This window comes from Rhinatrema bivittatum, chromosome 3 (genome assembly GCF_901001135.1).
Source record: "Rhinatrema bivittatum chromosome 3, aRhiBiv1.1, whole genome shotgun sequence".
NCBI lineage: Eukaryota > Metazoa > Chordata > Amphibia > Gymnophiona > Rhinatrematidae > Rhinatrema > Rhinatrema bivittatum.
This window is the reverse complement of record NC_042617.1, coordinates 158,878,097-158,896,023: the sequence shown is the minus strand read 5'-3', so window position 1 is coordinate 158,896,023 and position 17,927 is coordinate 158,878,097. Positions and strand designations below refer to the sequence as shown.

The 17,927-nt window shown below is 44.7% G+C and overlaps 1 long non-coding RNA gene across 1 annotated transcript in view; it reads right to left on the bottom strand.

The window, feature by feature from the left end:
• Positions 1-3,894: 3,894 nt before the first annotated feature.
• LOC115087121 overlaps positions 3,895-17,927 on the bottom strand; it is a 30,030-nt gene continuing 15,997 nt past the window's right edge. The window contains exons 3-5 of the long non-coding RNA XR_003855442.1: positions 16,176-16,375; positions 6,821-8,635; positions 3,895-4,621 (exon numbers count right to left, since the gene is read on the bottom strand). This is a non-coding gene — a long non-coding RNA (uncharacterized LOC115087121). The remainder of the gene's footprint in view (positions 4,622-6,820; positions 8,636-16,175; positions 16,376-17,927) is intronic.

The window sequence follows — 17,927 nt, the reverse complement described above, 5'->3', positions numbered from 1 at the left end:
TTAGTGGCATGGCTATGTTGCTGAACATGTGTATATATTTGATCTTAGTTGCAAAAGTCATAACCAGCTAAGTTAGACCTGCTCTATGGCAGGTCTAACTTAGGAGATTAACTTATACAGCTAAGACTGAATATTGCTACTTAGTTATTATAGTTACTTAGTTATTGCATAAGTTATGCGTCTAAGTCACTCTGCCCTGAACTGCCCACAACTTATGAGGCTAACTTTTTAGCTGCATAAGTGACTTATTCAGCTGCCACTACTTAACCAAATACATTAGACTTATCTGGCTAAATAGAGCTGAACAAGGGGATGCCCACAAGATGGCCGCCTGAGCAGACGTGCTGCTGAAAAGCTCCTGAAACCCGTTTCCTGGTGATAGATTATTCCTCTAAAATACGCCTCACACGAAGAGAAAAGCGAGGGTAAGAGGAGTAGATCTTACTTCTACTCCGATAGAGAACAACCAACCTCGCATAGGTATCTTCTTTGGGGAGGTTTCACACCTGATGCCGAGTGAGCTGGTCGCTGAAGGGAAGATAGCAGAGCGTGCGCTTTCCCCTCTGTCCCTGGAAACATCTTTAAGCCCCGGCTAGCCAGACAAACTGGCCCCGCCATACCGTGAAGGAGACAGAGGAGATTGGAGGACCACAGCCCCAACAGGAGAAGCCCAAGGAGGGGAAAAAGCAGAGCAACAAAGGTTAACACCGCTGGATTTTTACCATCATGGAGCCAGCAGCTGAGACTCAGCCTTACAGGAGGGGTGAAGGAGTGAGACTGAATCTCACTGAGATGCTAGGAGACTCAGGCCAGGAGGAGGAGATGAGAGACAAGAAATGCCTCATTTAGAAATTGTATTGCAAACACGGTCCGAAATAACGTTGTTGACAATATGGATAGCTTTACAATCGCTGGAGAAGTCAATTTCATCTCTTACCAGAGTGGTTCAAGAATCTAAAAATCAAGTATCTTTAAATGCCAAAGACGTGTCATTACAGAGTAATAAAATAAAAGAAATGGAGCTCCAGATGAAGGAGGCGGGAAAAGTACAAACTACTATTTTACAGTGAGAAAAAATTACAGATAAAAGGTTTGAAAATATTGAAAATTCCTTGAGTGCTCATAATTTACGATTTATGAATTTTCCTGTAATTGATATTTCCTCACTGGAACTCTAAGTCTTACATTTCCCAAATATTAAAATTGCCTGAAACCATGAAACCAGCGATAACTAAAGCTTATTACTTACTATCCAGAGAAGTGAATCCAGAAGAACCAGTAGTGCCACTGGACTTAACAGCATTTCTTGAGAATTCGCAAGATTTAATTATTGCAAGAAGGAGACCATTGCTGGTATTCTTTGACTTTCTTATTGACAAAAACAATGTATTTAGGCATTACTTCAGAAACAGTCAAGCGCTATTTCATGGATATAAAGTTTGGTGCTATCCGGACTTGACAAAACCTACCCAAGTAAGGAGAAAGTTCAGTATAAGGGAGCACAATTTCAATTACATTTTCCATGTATATGTTAAAATTTCAAGAACAAAATTATGAATTTTTTGAGCCATCTCAATTGAGAGCATTTCCAGACTCTCACACCTAATGCTTTCCTTTGTTTGTCTGGTGTTTAGTAGGAAAGTTGTGAGTTATCTGCTCAGACTGCTGTATTCCTCATTTTTGTTATAAAATTCATATAGATTTAAGTAACGCTCCATTCCAATTGGGTTGTCCCCCTTATTTCTTATATTTTCATACTATTGCAGTCTAAAGTTGAATTTCTTATATTGAATTTATAATACATGATGTATTTTTATTTCACCTGCATTGTATATTTCTCAAGTGGATACTTGTGTATATAATTAAAATTTGCTAAATCAAAAATAAAAATAGAGCTGAACACACTTTGAATATTGACCACTACAAACACACGGACAGAGGAAGCCTGATGCTACACAAACACAGAACATTTACACAGATCTATGCCAACAGTAGATCTATGCATGCACAGAACATCACAGAAGATCCAGTCACAGAAACCAGCAGAGGCATACAAATACAGTAAGAGATAGATTAATAAGATTTCTGCAAAGCCATAGCACCTAAGAATTCCTGCTGCTAAACAGTACCATATGTTTATATGCTACAAAAATTCTTGGATAAGTCAATCATATTCTGTTTCTAACTCAGAAATAATTTACCATAAAAAAAACATTACTGAAGCATATTTTCCCTAAAGATTCCACAAGAAATTTGCAGGCACTTAAAACTACTTAAGTGCACCTCTAACAGAGATTGTGATAAATTGTTACATTAAATTGCTGATGGAACATCTAACCTATAAATAACACCTGTGGCCATCTAGCGGTTATCAAAGTGTATTGCATCTCATTTTCATTAATTTCATCATTTGTTTCATACTTTCACTGCAAAAATAGTTCAAAGCATGTTACAGTTGGCTAATGCTGCAGTACAATCTTGTAATATACAGTAGTCTGTTTACAAGGAGAAAGTATGGATTCTACTAGCAAACAACAGGTATTGGGGTGTCATTCTACATATATATGCACATACACACACACACACACACATATACATACACACACTCGCTAGGTATCCTGAGGGGTAACTGGCATTATGAGTAGTCATTTGCAGGTTTAAGGTCAAGTGCTTGGTGAGGTGCAGTGCTCATTTCAGAGAGTAGGAAAGGTTTTACTGCATGTTATTTCTGTAGGCCACAAGCTGACTGAAAAATCTATGTTTTTAGTAAGTCTGAAAGCTAGCAGGTCTGGGGCTTGTCTGACATTCAGTGGCAGGGCATTCCAAAGTGTTGGTGCAATACCTTGTAAAGTCTTCTTCCAAGTGCTTATAAGGCACTTGGAAGAAGGTGGATTTCTGACAGCGAGAGAAGGTGCAGAAGGGTAGGTGGCGGGGGGGGGGGGGGGGGGGGGGGGGGGGCGAGGTGGTTCCCAAGGTAGAGTGGTGTGAAGATTTTGAGAATCATATGGTAGAGAGTAATAGAAGGCCTTTAGGGTAGGTGTGATCCTGTCAAATTTTTTTTTGTTAGTCAACAGTCATGCCACAGTGTTTTGTAAAAGTTACAGTCGCTGGTTCAAATTGATGGGCATTCCAATGAACATCTAGGCAAGTGATCACAGAGGCTTGGATGACTGCTGTAAAAGTTGAGCAAGCAAGAAGAGGTCAGAGATATCATAGCTGATGTAGTCTGAAGGTAGCTACTTTAGTCACTACTGGGACTTGGGCTGTGAGATTCAAGTCTAGTTAAATAAATAATCAAACACACACACATACCTAGATTCCAAACTGGATGACTGAAGGGAAGTGTTCTGCCAAGCAGATCTGCTTCCCCAGCCCACAGTATTTTCCAGGCTTCTAGCTCCATTCCTGAATCAAGGGTAACCCATTACTTATGCTTTGCAGACACCAGCACCTGAAGGCTCAACCCAAGGGGAAAGTGGTTGGCATAAGTGAAACATGCTAAGCATTGGTCTCTGATTCAACGGCAGGGGAGAAGAGGAATTGGATTCATTCAGCAACCGAGAGCCCTGACTTTTATGGTCTGGGAAACATGTATGGGGGTAACTTGCTGATGCGGCGGTTGCTACCCTTAAACAAGACCGTTACTTTGATGCAACTCAACATTGCTCTCTGGTTCAAGAGCAAGACATAACAGGGAATTGGATTCAACAGCAATCAACGAGGACTAGTGTGGGAAACTGGATTCAAATAGCAACCAATGAGAGCCCTGACTTTTATAGTCTGGGAAACATAAGCATGGGGTAACTATATGGCACAGGCATACTGGGCAGACTTTTCTGTCATCATTTCTGTTTCTTTGGACACAGCTCTATGATAGACTGATGCTTTCTGAAATTCTCGATCAGCCGGTAATCTTTATTTCTGCCATTTTCGCTGAAGTTTTCTCCCAGTTAAACAATCTTTTTACATCTTATAAATATCTGCTTTCCTTCAACATTATCATTATTTTATTCTTTTACCGACTTTATGTATTTGGCAACACAATGTCATGCCAATAAAAGGTTTTCTGAATCAATAATAGCCAAGCACTCAGTTTGGATTGTGAACCAAAACTGCTGGAACAAAGTACACACCCAACCCACATGGAGGTATGCCCTGGGCTGGCTACAACTGTTTTAGTACAGTATGGGGTATCAGGCAGAATATGTCATGACATTCACAACTGTAACTGGACATGCCACATTGGATTTTACATACACAAGAATGAATGAGTACTTACTTTATTTCAGTGAGTGTAAATTACAAATTCTTCATGGCCTAGCATTCTCTCCTCTGTTGCACAGTATCTGCGTGACTTGCATTGTCTGTTGTATTCTTCTATTAATGCACCTTGAATATAGATTTATGGTGCCAGCAGTAAACATAGTATTTTCAGATCCACGTTGGTGAAAATTCATTGGTGGTTTATATATTCAGAGATGTTTTCGCTTTCTTGGCCAAAGATCTGTATAGTTCCATAGCTGATGTCAAACTAAACTTTGATGAAGTTTGCAGAAGAATCTAGAGCAAGTACCTTCCTCAGGCATGGCTGGCTTCTGCAAGTGGAAGATAATAGCCTCTCCTGTATGTAAAAATAGAGATATTCCATTTTGTTATAGTTTCTGTGTGTGCCACTAGTTACCCCTGAAAAGTTAACGTTATACTGGTCATCCTACTATTTCCTAATAACCTGTTCTACATTTATAACCTGTTACCCCTGGAAATTTAACGTTATAATGTATTTCCTACTAATTTGTTATTTAATCCTCTTTCAATCTACCTACCACCATCCCAAGTACATTACTTGAACTATCCCTCGAGTTGAACACTGACTATAAAAATTACTAACCTTGTTAACCAAATGACAAAATTGTAAACCGTTGTGATGGCAATACCGAATGACGGTACATAAAAATTAATTAAATAAATAAATGAATGTCACATTCTGTTGATCGGCTATTGTGGAACATGCTTTGCTCTCCCCTCATCTCGCCATCATCTTTCAGTACCCACAAGCCTGCTCCTTTTCCCCTCTACTTTGATCTTCTGTCTGGGCCAAGCCCAGTAATGGTACATGTTCTCCCCCCCCCCTCCCAGAACCCATTTACATTTTATGTATGTTTTATTTTTAGCTGCCTACAGCTGCACAAGGGTGGCATATACATTTCTTTCAAATAAAATGTGGGTGGGAAGTGCCTCAGGCCACAGCAGTGACTGCTCCCTCTCTCACTTCCCCCCTTCTCTACAAACTCACCACTGCCAATCCTACTAATTTCCCAGCCAACCATGCCATCCTCTCCTCACCTCTCCCCTAATTCCTCCCTCCACCTGAATCTGTTGCATGTGTGTATCTCACAAGTATGTGTGCATGGAGGACAGAGAAATCCCTGATCATGCAACATTTCAGGGTTTGTTGTTTTTTTTAATTTATTCATTACATTTCATAACCGTACTTTCAAGAAGCTTGAATTAAGAAAAAAAAATCCCTGACAATCCATCAAAAGAAGAAAATTAATAGCAATCACCTAAATGCTAAGTAAAGAGAAAAATGTTATAATACACATTTTCGCAACCACATTTGACCTGAAATAAGAATGGAAGTAAGAATACAGAGCTGATATTAAACAGAAAATAACAGGAAAAAGGGGAGAAAGGAAAGCTGAGCAGCGTTCAGAGACCAAAATAATTCTCACAGCATAAGTACATCAGTTCATCTAACAGAAGTGACCAGGTATTTGTCTAGGCCCCCCCATCTCAATTACTGTCAAGGTCTAATTCAAAGAAGGCAATTAAGTTGGACAGCGCCCATTTCACTTCAGTCCAGTTTCCAAGGAATACAGTTAAAGCTATCTGCAGAGGGATGTTACACTTCTCTCTTTCCTTCCCCTTTAGTTTACCCTTTCCTTTCTGGACAGAGGCGAATAAAAAAAAAAGTCCTTGTGATGGGGGGGGATGGTTTCTGCAGAGAGTTTCAGAACTTCTGTAAAATACCTCCTATGCATATTTTCAGGGTTGGTTAAAGGGATCTTCGGGAAGTTAAGGAAGCAAAAGATTTCCAACTTTATTAAGAGCAATATTATAGTTCTGGATCGCCATTGTCGCCCGAATTTTAAAAGCCCAATGGCATAAAAACCGGGTAATACGGGCGTGGCCACGCCAACTGCATTTTAGAAACAACCCGATATGCACAGAAGTACTGGGCCATCAAAAAGGGGCGGGCCAGGACAGCACCATTAGACGCTGTCCTGGGGAAGCACACACCAGCCGTCTGCGGAACTTATTTCATCTATTCAGATGATTTAAGTTCTGAAATAAAGAAAACAAGGGTAGGGAAAGGAATTTTAGGAGTTGGGGAGGAGAGGAGAAAAGGGAGCAGAGTCGGAAGGGGTCTAGGGAACTGGGAAGCGGCCGATCGCATTGCCGAGTGTATTTTTCAAAAATTCCCCCCGTTGTGTGCTGGAGAGGCCACCAGCTCGCACATGCACGCGGACATTAAAATCTGGCACGCGTGAGCGCGTGGGGATCGTATTTTATAATATGCGTGTGGCGACACGTGGCATGTTATAAAAATTGGTGCATTTCCGAAAATCGACCTTGAACTGTTTTTCTAGCTTGTTCCCCTAATCATTTAGCTCTCCTCAAGCTGCTGGATTTGCTCTTTCAATTCCATGGTAACATCAAGTATCTTGTCTATTTGCTTAGATAATGGCTGTATCATAAAGAATATGAATGCTATTGGGTCTCCAGAGTAACAAACTGGAATACATGGTGGTCTTCTTACCTTTCCTGGAGATTCTGTCAGAGTGAACGTCATCCTGGAACAATGCCAACTCCCTCTCCACCACACTGCGCCATATCACATCAATTTCCACTACAGCTGCTGGGGATGTCACGGGACGTCCTCCTCACAGTGACTCTAGACTGCAGAAGGCCCTACATGTGCTGCTCTGCTGAAAGACAATAACTATGCTGTTTCCGCAGGTGCCACAGCGATTAGCTATTCCACACGTGCAAAACTTTCAGAGATCACCAGGGCTGCTGCATACCTCAGGACTTCGTGAGACTTCCTCCTCCCCACCGGCATATGCTTTCCAATCAAGCCCAGATCCTGAGGCAGATGCCTTTGCAGTGCAGTAAAGGAATCCATCCAAGGATGCCTGAATAGGCATCCTCTCACGGGTAAGCACTACCAATCGCCAACCCCCCCACCTCTTATACTTGTTCATAATACTGGTAACTCAGAAGAAAAATTACACTCAAGCAGAAGCTCCTCTGCTTCACTTCTCTCAGTTTAGCACGATCTTTGATTTTCTCATGATGTTTCTTTCCCCCTTCTCTCCATACCACCCCCCACCAGTGTTCTCTTTCTAACATATTGCTTCGTCTTTCTCCCTCGCTATCTATCTTCCTCTTGATGGTTTCCATCTCTCCTCTTCATTGCCATCTTTCCTTTTCTCACGCCTCAATTTTACTCACATACAGTGAGTCCGGATTTTCAAAAAGCATTTGACAAAAGTCCCTCAAGAGAGACTCCTCAGGAAATTTTAGAAAGTAATGAGGTAAGAAACAAAGCCCTGTTGCGGACTGAGCAAAATTTGGAAAACAAGAGACTAGGACTAAATGGTCAGTTTGTAAAGGTTGGCATAAGCCCTTGGTGCTGCGGTGTAGTTGACGCAGCCTTGTGGGTGCACCTATGACAGCAGCTGGTGAACGTGCCCTGTAGCACAACAGACTGGATCTTCACCCATACCAGCTGCCTTCCCCCGCAGGTTGAGCCCTTGGTTCTGGCAGCCGGAAGGTCTTAGGTAGGTTCCTATGGCAGAGACAAGAACAAGAGACCAATAGCACACTGGGGTCAGGACAAGCAGTGGGCAGTCAGAAACAGACCAAGGTCAGGGCAAGATGAAAACAGATGTGGTCAGGTCCAGGCAGAAGGTCTGGTTCAGGCGGCAGGCAAAACGTGGTAGCAGATGGTCCGGTCCAGGCGGCAGGCAAAACGTGGTCAGGTCCAGGCAGAAGGTCAAGATCCAGAAAGGCAAACCAAAGGAGGACGAAGACACACGGAGGACACTGGATGAGATGACTAAGAAAGCTGGACAGGGAGGGCTGAAGAAAGGAATCAGGAGAAGACGAGGAGAGCAAAACAAGGCAAGGACAAGGCGAGGCAAGCTGAAGACACAGGAACTCAGGAATGCTGGCAATACACACTGCAAAGCAGAAGACCCATTGTTGAGGCAAGGAGCTGATGTGGGGCCTTGGCGTAAATAGTCCAAGAGGCTGACATCATTTGGAGGCATCATTCAGGGATTCCCACCACTGCACACATATGGGAAGGCTGGACTGCGGCCAGTGGCGTTCCTGCTGTGCTGAGGCCGGGCCACATTAGGGCCGACAGGAGAGACAAAGCAGTGTGGGAGTAACTCTGGCTGCTTCCAGCCATACTGAGACTGACTGGCACATCAGGGGTGAATGCCGTGGCTTGTGGGACTTATCCGTGGGCTGCGGATCTTAACATAGTCTTCTCAATGGACAGAAGTGAGTAGAGAAGCTCCTCAGGGACCTCCAATGAGACAAGTGTTTAACATTCATTGATGATCTGGAAAAGAGAACAAGTGAGGTGATCAAATCTGCAGATGACACAGTTATTCAAAGCAGTTAAAACATGAGCTGATTGTGAGTAATTGCAAGGGAATCAGGTATCTAAAGAACAATTATGTAAGTCCTTGCATAATGGTAAAATCTGTATGTGTAACAAGTATGCAGACCTTACAAAGGATTTCCAAAGCAAATTCATGCACACATTTTCACTTGAAAATTCTTTTAATTGTTGGGTACATGCAGAACTGTAGATTTTTGTTCCTGTAGTACCACGGGGATCAGTCCAGACTGCTGGGTTATGCCTCCCTTCCAGCAGATGGAGACAGAGAAAAAAACTCTGTAAGGCACCCCCTGATAACCCGGTGTGCCACCTGCGAGCCTTCAGTATAATCAATATCAAAGCAGAATGAAGACAATTTAACAGCCAATGACTAGATCAAAAGAACTTATATAAACAAGAACCTGTGAAAACTATATACAGGAGTAGACATTCTTCATGGTTTTTATTTTTGCAAACTGTAAATTCACTAAATATTTATTTTTTATTTATTTAGAAACTTTTATATACCGGTATTAGTGGGGACATCATACCGGTTTACATTTGAACAAAAAGGCTTGAAAATACATGTTAACAGGGAAAAGGAACTGGGAGAAAGGGATTAACCAAGATCAGTAAGGAAGGAAAGATTAACTTAACAAGAACAATCATAAGTTAACAAAATTAGCTCCTTAATGTAAGGAATATGTGGTCAGCATGAGGTGGTGAGGGGATGGTGTGGAAGGGGTATTCTATTCTGGATAGGCTTGTTTGAACAGTAGTGTTTTTAGTTTCTTTTTAAATTTAGTCACACTTGGTTCAAGGCGTATGTTCACAGGGAGGGAGTTCCAGAGGGTGGGGCCTGCGATAGAGAGGGCATGTTCGCGAGTAGAGGAGAGATGGGCTGATTTCAGTGAGGGTACATGTAGGGTGCCTTTATTGGCGGATCTGGTGGGTCTAGAGGATTGGGGAGCATTGAAGGGGATGTCGAGCCAGAGGGAGTGGTGGGCATGGATGGATTTGTGTACAATGGTCAAAGTTTTGAAGTGGATACGGGAGAAAATGGGGAGCCAATGTAGGTCTCGGAGGATGGGGGTAATGTTTTCGTGTTTGCGGGTGTTAGTGATGAGTCTTGCTGTGGCATTTTGTAACATTTGAAGGGGTTTTATCGTGGACAGGGGGAGCCCAAGGAGGAGTGAGTTGCAGTAGTCTAGTTTGGAGGTTATGGTGGCTTGAATCACTGTGCGGAAATCTTGGGTGTATAGTAGGGGTCTTAGTTTTTTAAGTACGTTGAGCTTGAAGAAACCAGCTTTTAAGATGGAGTTGATGTGAGGTTTCATACTTAGTTGGGGGTCGAGGAAGACTCCGAGGTCCCTGATGGATGGTTGCATTGTGATAAGTTTTAGCTTGGGGTCCTTAGACTGGGGCGAAAAGGGGGAGGATTGCGAGGAGATGAGTAGGAGTTCAGTTTTATTGGTGTTAAGGGCAAGGTGTAGGTTGGTGAGCAAGGAATTGATGGCTGCTAGACAGTTTTCCCAGTGCTTTAGGGCATCGGAGATGGAGGTGTGGATGGGGATAATGAGCTGAACATCATCAGCGTAGAGATAGAACTTGAGCTTGAGGTCAGAGAGGAGATGGCAGAGTGGGGTTAGGTAAACATTGAAGAGGGTAGAGGAAAGAGATGAACCTTGCGGCACTCCTTGCTGTATGGTGTGAGGGGATGAAAGGTTGTTTCCCATTTTGACAGAGAACTTTCTGTTAGATAGATAAGATTTGAACCAAGCAAGGGCTAGACCAGAAATGCCGATGCTTTCTAGTCGTGTTAGGAGGTGGTGATGGCTGATGGTGTCAAAGGCGGCCGAGATATCGAGGAGGGCAAGTAGGTAGCTGTGGCCTTGGCCTAGACCTCTGAGGAGGTGGTCCGATAGGGAGAGGAGTAATGATTCGGTGTTGAAGTGCTTCCGGAAACCGAATTGGGAGCTATGGAGGATCTCATGATTATCAAGATAGTCCATGAGTTGGGAGTTAACGACTTTCTCCATCAGTTTGAGATGAGTGGGAGGTTGGATACGGGGCGGAAGTTGGAGGAGTCTTTTGGGTCTAAGGAGGGTTTCTTTAGAAGGGGTTTAACTACCGCATTCTTAAGTGAGTCAGGGACCCTCCCATGGGCGAAGGAGCAATTGATAACGTCTGCTAAAGGTCCAGCTATAGTGTCAGGGATGGCTTTTAGGGCTTTGGTAGGGATGGTGGCGTTGGGGTGCGAGGCTGGCTTGAGTTTTCGAAGGATATTACCAATCTCTTTCGCGGAGGTGAAGTCGAGCGTGGCCATTATAGGATGGGAAGATGTGAAAAGGCTGGGTGGGTCGGGGGGGGAAATCTGGAAAGGAGGTTGGAGATTTAACTTTGGAAATAGCCAGTTCTTCACATTTGGAGGCTGCCTCAGTGTCCGGTATGGTGGGGCGGGGAGGGGTGGTGAGGCTTGTGACATATGAGAAAAGCACTTTTGGGTTGAAACTGTAGTCATGAATTTTTTTGCGTAAAAATCTCACTTGTTTTTGAGGGTGGATAGTCTGTAGCTGTGAAGGGCTGTTTTGTAGTTTGCGGAGTGTAGCGGGATTGGGTCCTTGCGCCATGTTCTTTCTTTTGTCTGAGGTTGTTTTTTAGGGTTTTTAATTCTGAAGAGTACCAGGGCTTTGAGGGTTTTGAGGAGGTGTTTATAACTCAAATAAAGAAATCGAGCAGACTTACCAGAACACAATTCCCCTGGGTGGGCGTCTGGACTGATCCGGGTACGTACAAAGAGAGGAAAATTGGTTCTTACCTGCTAACTTTCATTCCTGTAGTACCACGGATCAGTCCAGACTGCTAGGATGTACCCAAACTGCCTTAACTGGGGTGGGACCCGGAAAGTCCCGCCTGTGACTGAAGAAACTGGGAACTTGGGCGTTGGACCGGTTTGCCAGGAGGTCCATGGTTGGTGTTCCCCAATGGTTTACTATCAATTGGAATGCTGTGGGTGACAGTCTCCATTCTCCTGGATCTAGACTTTCTCTGCTGAGGTAGTCTGCAGCGACGTTGTCTTTCCCGGCAATGTGGATGGCCGAGATCTCTTGAAGATTCACTTCCGTCCATGACATTAGGAGGTCTATTTCCAGAGAAACCTGTTGGCTTCTGGTTCCTCCCTGACGGTTGATGTAGGCCACTGTTGTGGCGTTGTCCGACGTAACTCTGACTGCTTTGTCTCGGAGTCTGTGAACGAACCTTAGGCAGGTTTGTCTGACTGCCCGGGCTTCTAGGCGATTGGTGTTCCATCCCGACTCTTCTTTGTTCCATTGTCCTTGGGTGGTTAGCTCCTGGCAGTGTGCTCCCCATCCTCGTAGGCTGGCATCCGTGGTGAGTAGGATCCAGGTTGGTGAGGATAGTCGCGTTCCCTGGCTCAGATGGGCTTCTTGTAGCCACCATCATAGTTGGGCCCGAACTCTGTCCAGGAGCTGAAGCCGTACAGTGTAGTTCTGGGACAGTGGATTCCATCACGATAGTAGTGAGTGCTGTAGGGGTCTCATGTGACTCATGCCCATGGCACTCCTTCCAGTGTGGATGCCATGAGGCCAAGAACTTGTAGCTAATCCCATGCTGTGGGGCGAGGTTCGCTCAACTGGGTTCGTAACTGGTTCATCAGTTTTAATCTCCTTGTCGGTGTCAGGATGACCTTGTCTTATTTGGTGTCGAACCAGACTCCCAAGTATTCTAGAGATTGGGAGGGTTGAAGGCAGCTCATGTTTGTGTTGACCACCCACCCGAGGCTCTCCAGTAGAGTTTTGATTCTGTTGGTTGCCTGGTGGCTTTCCTCTGGGGATTCACTCTGATCAGCCAGTCGTCTAGATAAGGGTGCACACGGATTCCTTCCTTCCTCAGTGTTGCTGCCACCACCACTATAATAATCATGGTGAACATTCGGGGTGCAGTGGTTAACCCGAAAGGTAGTGCCCAGAACTGGTAGTGACGGTCCAGGATCGAGAAGCGTAGAAAACGCTGATGCTCTTGATGGATCGGAATGTGTAGGTAGGCTTCCGACAGAACCAGGGATGTAAGGAACTCTCCTGGTTGTAGCGCCCTTATTACCGAGCGTAGGGTTTCCATGTGGAAGCGAGGAATCTTCAGGTGACGGTTGACAGCCTTGAGGTCCAGGATGGGTCTGAACGTTCCTTCTTTCTTGGGAATGATAAAATAGATGGAATAATGTCCAGTATTTTTGTTGTGGAGGCACCGGAGTTATAGCCTCTAAGGCTAGCAATCTGGTCAGTGTAGCTTCCACTGCCAACCTCTTGGAAGGGTCATGGCAGGGAGATTTCACAAACTTGTCTGGAGGGAGGTGGTGGAAATCCAGGTAATATTCCTCTCGAATGATGGATAGGACCCACTTGTTTGAAGTTATTTCAACCCATCTTTGGTAGAATAGGGCATGCTGGGCAAAGGTCCTGAGCTTTGATTTTATTTTTCGGTGGAGCCATGGCTTGTGTGCGTAAAATACAGTTGTGCGCTCCGGTGTGCATCGAAGTTGTGAGCGTAGGTTTGGTGTGCGCCGAAGTTATGTGCCCTGCACAGTAAGTGCGTGGTTGTGCGTCGCTTGTGCCCCGGTACTTGGGCGCGCGATGTTGTGCACACGAGGTATTTGTGCGCACGGCTTGCCTCTGTGCGCACGGATCAAACGGTGGACAGGGAGGTGAACAGAGCAAAATGGTGACGGCGACCACGCGGACAATATGGCGACCACCTCGGAGGGTCTCCATGTGGGAGGACCCTCGGATCTGACCGGGGTCTAGCCCTGCTAGGGCAGATCAACCTGGTGGCACTGGTCCTGGCTGGTGACCTGTGCGGCTCCTCGAGCTTCGGAGACTTTTAAATAGATTTCTACCTTACCTTGTCTCGGTGCTTCCCGGTCTCGTTCTGGGCGGTCTCCGTTTGCAGGGGGAGAGGGAAAATACCTTCACTGCCTCGCTCGAAGTTGCACCCGCTGCCTCTCAGCCTCACCCGATGTCGGAGGCTAGGTCCGACTTACCTCCGAGGGATCAAGGAAATCACCTTGGGAAATCTCAACTAGGGGAGGGACCCAATGGGTGTCACCGCAGGAGAGCGGGGTTCGTCTGTAGAGGTAAGATTTCTTCTTATTTTGGTTTTCTTTGTTAAAATTACTAACGCTGTGTGAGCATGCATAGAGTCCCTAACTGCTATGGAGACGGAAAATACTGAAGAGCTGCACTTCCTGCAGGGGTATATGTACTAGGGCTGACGTCAGATTGAAATCTGATCCGTCTCCAACTGCTATCAGGAGTACACTATACCCATTGGTCCTGACCATCTGCTACACGCTAGGAAAACCTTCAATGAACATTTCTGAAATATTAGAATTATCAATAGAATCAGAAATAAAGGAAAGGAAAGCTACATTAACGTTTGCGTTTATATCAGACCAAAACTATGTTTTGAAAATGTTTTTGAGAAACAGACTAGCTTTATTTTATGGGGCTAAGTTGTGGATATATCCTGATGTAATTAAAATAACACAGCAACGCAGGAAAGAATTCCCTGCCATGAAAGAAAGGGTTATTAGTATGGGAGCCAGATACGTCTTAAAATTTTCCTGCAAATGCTGTGTTAGATACTAAGGAAATATTTATTTGTTTTTTGATCCAATGCAATTGAAAGATTTCCTGTTGGGTCACCCCCATGAAGTTCCCGCAATGTGATCGACTTAAGATATAGGGTAGCTTCCCTATCTTAATTTGTATATATGAAAAGATTGCTTGTTAAATTGCTCTAAAATTCTCTTGCCCCTGAAATTCCTATATTTAGGTACATAGTTTGGAGATATTCTTTTTTCCTCAATCTTATGTTGTGATTCTACATACATAAGTATTATTTTTCTTTTCAGTATATGTACCGAATGTCATTTGAAATATTTCATGTATAAATTTGTGAAATTTGAAAATTAAAAATTAAATAAAGCCCCATATTTAGTATGCCTCGAGTTTACTCCCTCTTCACTTTCTGCATTAGATCACATCCTTCCAGAAATATATAGGCTAATGTAGTGGCTCCCAACCCTGTCCTGGGGACCCCTCCCCCCCCCAAAGCCAGTCGGGTTTTCAGGATATCCACAATGAATATGCATGCGAGAAAATTTGCATGTTATGGCGACAGTACATGCAAATTTTCTCTTATGCATATTCATTTTGCATATCCTGAAAACCTGACTGGCTGGGGGGGTCCCCAGGACAGGGTTGGGAACCACTGGGCTAAGAACTACTTATTACATTTGGTGACAAGCTCACAGGCTCAAAGTGATGTACAAGTATACGTCAATTATTCATCCATCACAAACATCATGTTAGGAAACGAACCTGTGCTATTGCCGGCCAATCCCTGTGATCAGGGCCGTCCCCAGCATGGTTCCGTGCCGCACTGCAGTGTTCAAGCCTACGCTGCCTCGCTCCGCCTTCTTTCACTAGCGTCACTCCGGGCAGCCCCCACGTGGGAAACTACGGCATTTAACCTGACAGTCCAGCACAGGTCCTTGCCTCAGCTACAGGCTCGCTTGTGCTGGGTGCTGTTTCTTTGCTTGTCACTGTTTGGGATCGTGCCTTGGATTACCCTTGTCTGCTGCCTGCCTACTACTTGGATTGTGCTTTGGATTACTCTTGTCTGCCGCCTGTCTTATACCTGGACTGACATCTGGATTGCGACCAGCCCAGAGGGCTTACCCTGCCTCCTCCTCTGAGTACGCCGGCTTGTTGTTGGGTCCGCCAGGTCAACTCCTCCTTCGGGCCACTGCAGGTAAGACTGTTGAACTACCATTGGGTCCACATAAAAAACCTAACACATCAAGAGTCATATCCCTAATTACATATATTAAAGCAGTGCAAATCAACTAATAATGGAATCAAAATCTGATGAACAAGCGTTACATCGCTCATGTCTGGATTTGGAAGAGTAATTTTCAGCTCCCATGAAGCAATCTACTGATTAATAGGAATTTTGGCTTATCTTATTGAATTTACTACTTTTTCACATTAGTCTGGATAAAAATATAACTCCGTATATCTACAGGATGCGGCAGACAGCAGAACCAATAGATCATAGGAAACTGTCATCTGTACTACCTAATCTGCCGCTGGTCCACCAGCCACCACCTCCAGAAGTTACAGCAGGAAAGCAAACTGCATATGGCATCAAAGTCACAGTCTGGCAACAGGTCAATAGAACTGGAAACTGATTGGGCTAAAAACAGTTAATTGCTGGTAAAAACACAAAGGCTGGGGCATCAACCAATTGCTGGTATGCCACTGAACTTTACCATATATTTTTCTCGTCACTTAACAGCTGATCACCAGTGGCTCAAAAGCACAGATTACTACTGAGTTAGAGCAGGAAAACCCATGCAGTTATTCACTCAAACCATGAATACTACTGAAACTTACTACTGGAAAAAAACCCAACTCACATAGTCCTGTGTATGTCCTCTTCAGCTACAAGGACCTGTCCTGCTATGAGTCTTCTGCTCTTGGGACCCAATTGACCTCGCTGCTGTTGCCATAGGGACCACAGAAAATTGCTCCCCTAAACCCTGTAAAGATCAGCAGAAGACTAGGGAAGCAGCAGAGCTGAAGGCAGGTGTGTGGTGAAAATTTCTTAGGACCCCACCTGGCAGAAAGAAGAAAATGTAACGTCTTACTGGCATGCAACATTGCATAGTACAACATTATGTTTCCTTCACATACACTGTAAAATTCTAGGCGATACCTTTTTAATAAACTAGCTTCATATTGAGAAATTACTACTTACCCGATTATTTCCTTAGCATAGTCAGATAAATCCAGAAAGGAAAATTAGTTTCTTACCTGATAATTTTCGTTCCTGTAGTACCAAGGATCAGTCCAGGACACCTGGGTTGTGACTCCGCACCAGTAGATGGAGACAGACTAAAACTTGTGGGCGGAGCCATATATAAGCCCCTGTGCCAGTCACAGCCCCTCAGTCATACGTAATGTCAAAGTAGAAAATTCAAAAGCCAACATAGCTAACTATAGAAACTCACTAAGTAAACGAAAACAACTTCAACACCCCTACAGGAAAACAGACTCCCCAACCGGGAGAGCGAACAAAACAAGGGGTAGGTGTATTAAAAAACAACAATGAGCGGACTCTCCGTTACTATAGCGCAACACTGCGGGCGGGATCCTGGACTGATCCTTGGTACTACAGGAACGAAAATTATCAGGTAAGAAACTAATTTTCCTTTCCCTGTACGTACCAGGATCAGTCCAGGACACCTGGGATGTACCAGAGCTAAGTTACCGAGGGTGGGAAGCAGAGAGTCCCGCTCGGAGTACCCTCTCTCCAAATCCCCCAGCATCAGTAGCCTGAACATCCAACCGGTAATGTTTAATGAATGTATGCAACGATTTCCAGGTAGCCGCCCTGCAAATCTCTTGAGGCGATACCTGAGAAAATTCCGCCCAAGACGCAGCATGAGACCTCGTTGAATGAGCACGAAAACCCACCGGCGGAGATTTACCGCGCAAAATGTACGCGGAACCAATGGACTCCTTGAACCAACGGGCGATCGTCGTGCGGGACGCAGCAGAACCTTTCTTTGGACCTGACGTCAACACAAACAGATGATCCGTCAACCGAAAAGAATTTGTGACCTCTAGATAGCGAAGAAGAGACCTCCGCACATCTAGCTTTCTCAAGTCCCTTGATTTCGGGTCAGAAGACTCCCCTACCGCAAAAGAAGGAAGTTCAACTGATTGATTCAAATGAAAAGCCGATACGACCTTAGGCAGAAAAGATGGAACGGTCCGCAAGGAAACCCCCGAATCGGAAATGCGCAAGAAGGGCTCCCTACAGGACAAAGCCTGCAACTCGGAAACTCGACGAGCCGACGCAATCGCTATCAGGAATACAGTCTTCAACGTGAGATCTTTGATCGTAGAACGCTTCAGAGGCTCAAACGGAGCTGAGCATAAGGCCGAGAGCACCCAGTTGAGGTTCCAAGACTGACAAGGGAACCGCAAAGGAGGACGGAGGTGTTTCGCTCCCCTAAGAAAACGGGAAATATCAGGGTGGAGAGCCAGGGAGACTCCCCTGACTTTACCACGCAAACAACCAAGCGCCGCCACTTGGACCCGTAGGGAACTGCATGCTAAACCTTTGGCCAACCCAGCCTGGAGAAAAGCCAAAATATCAGGAA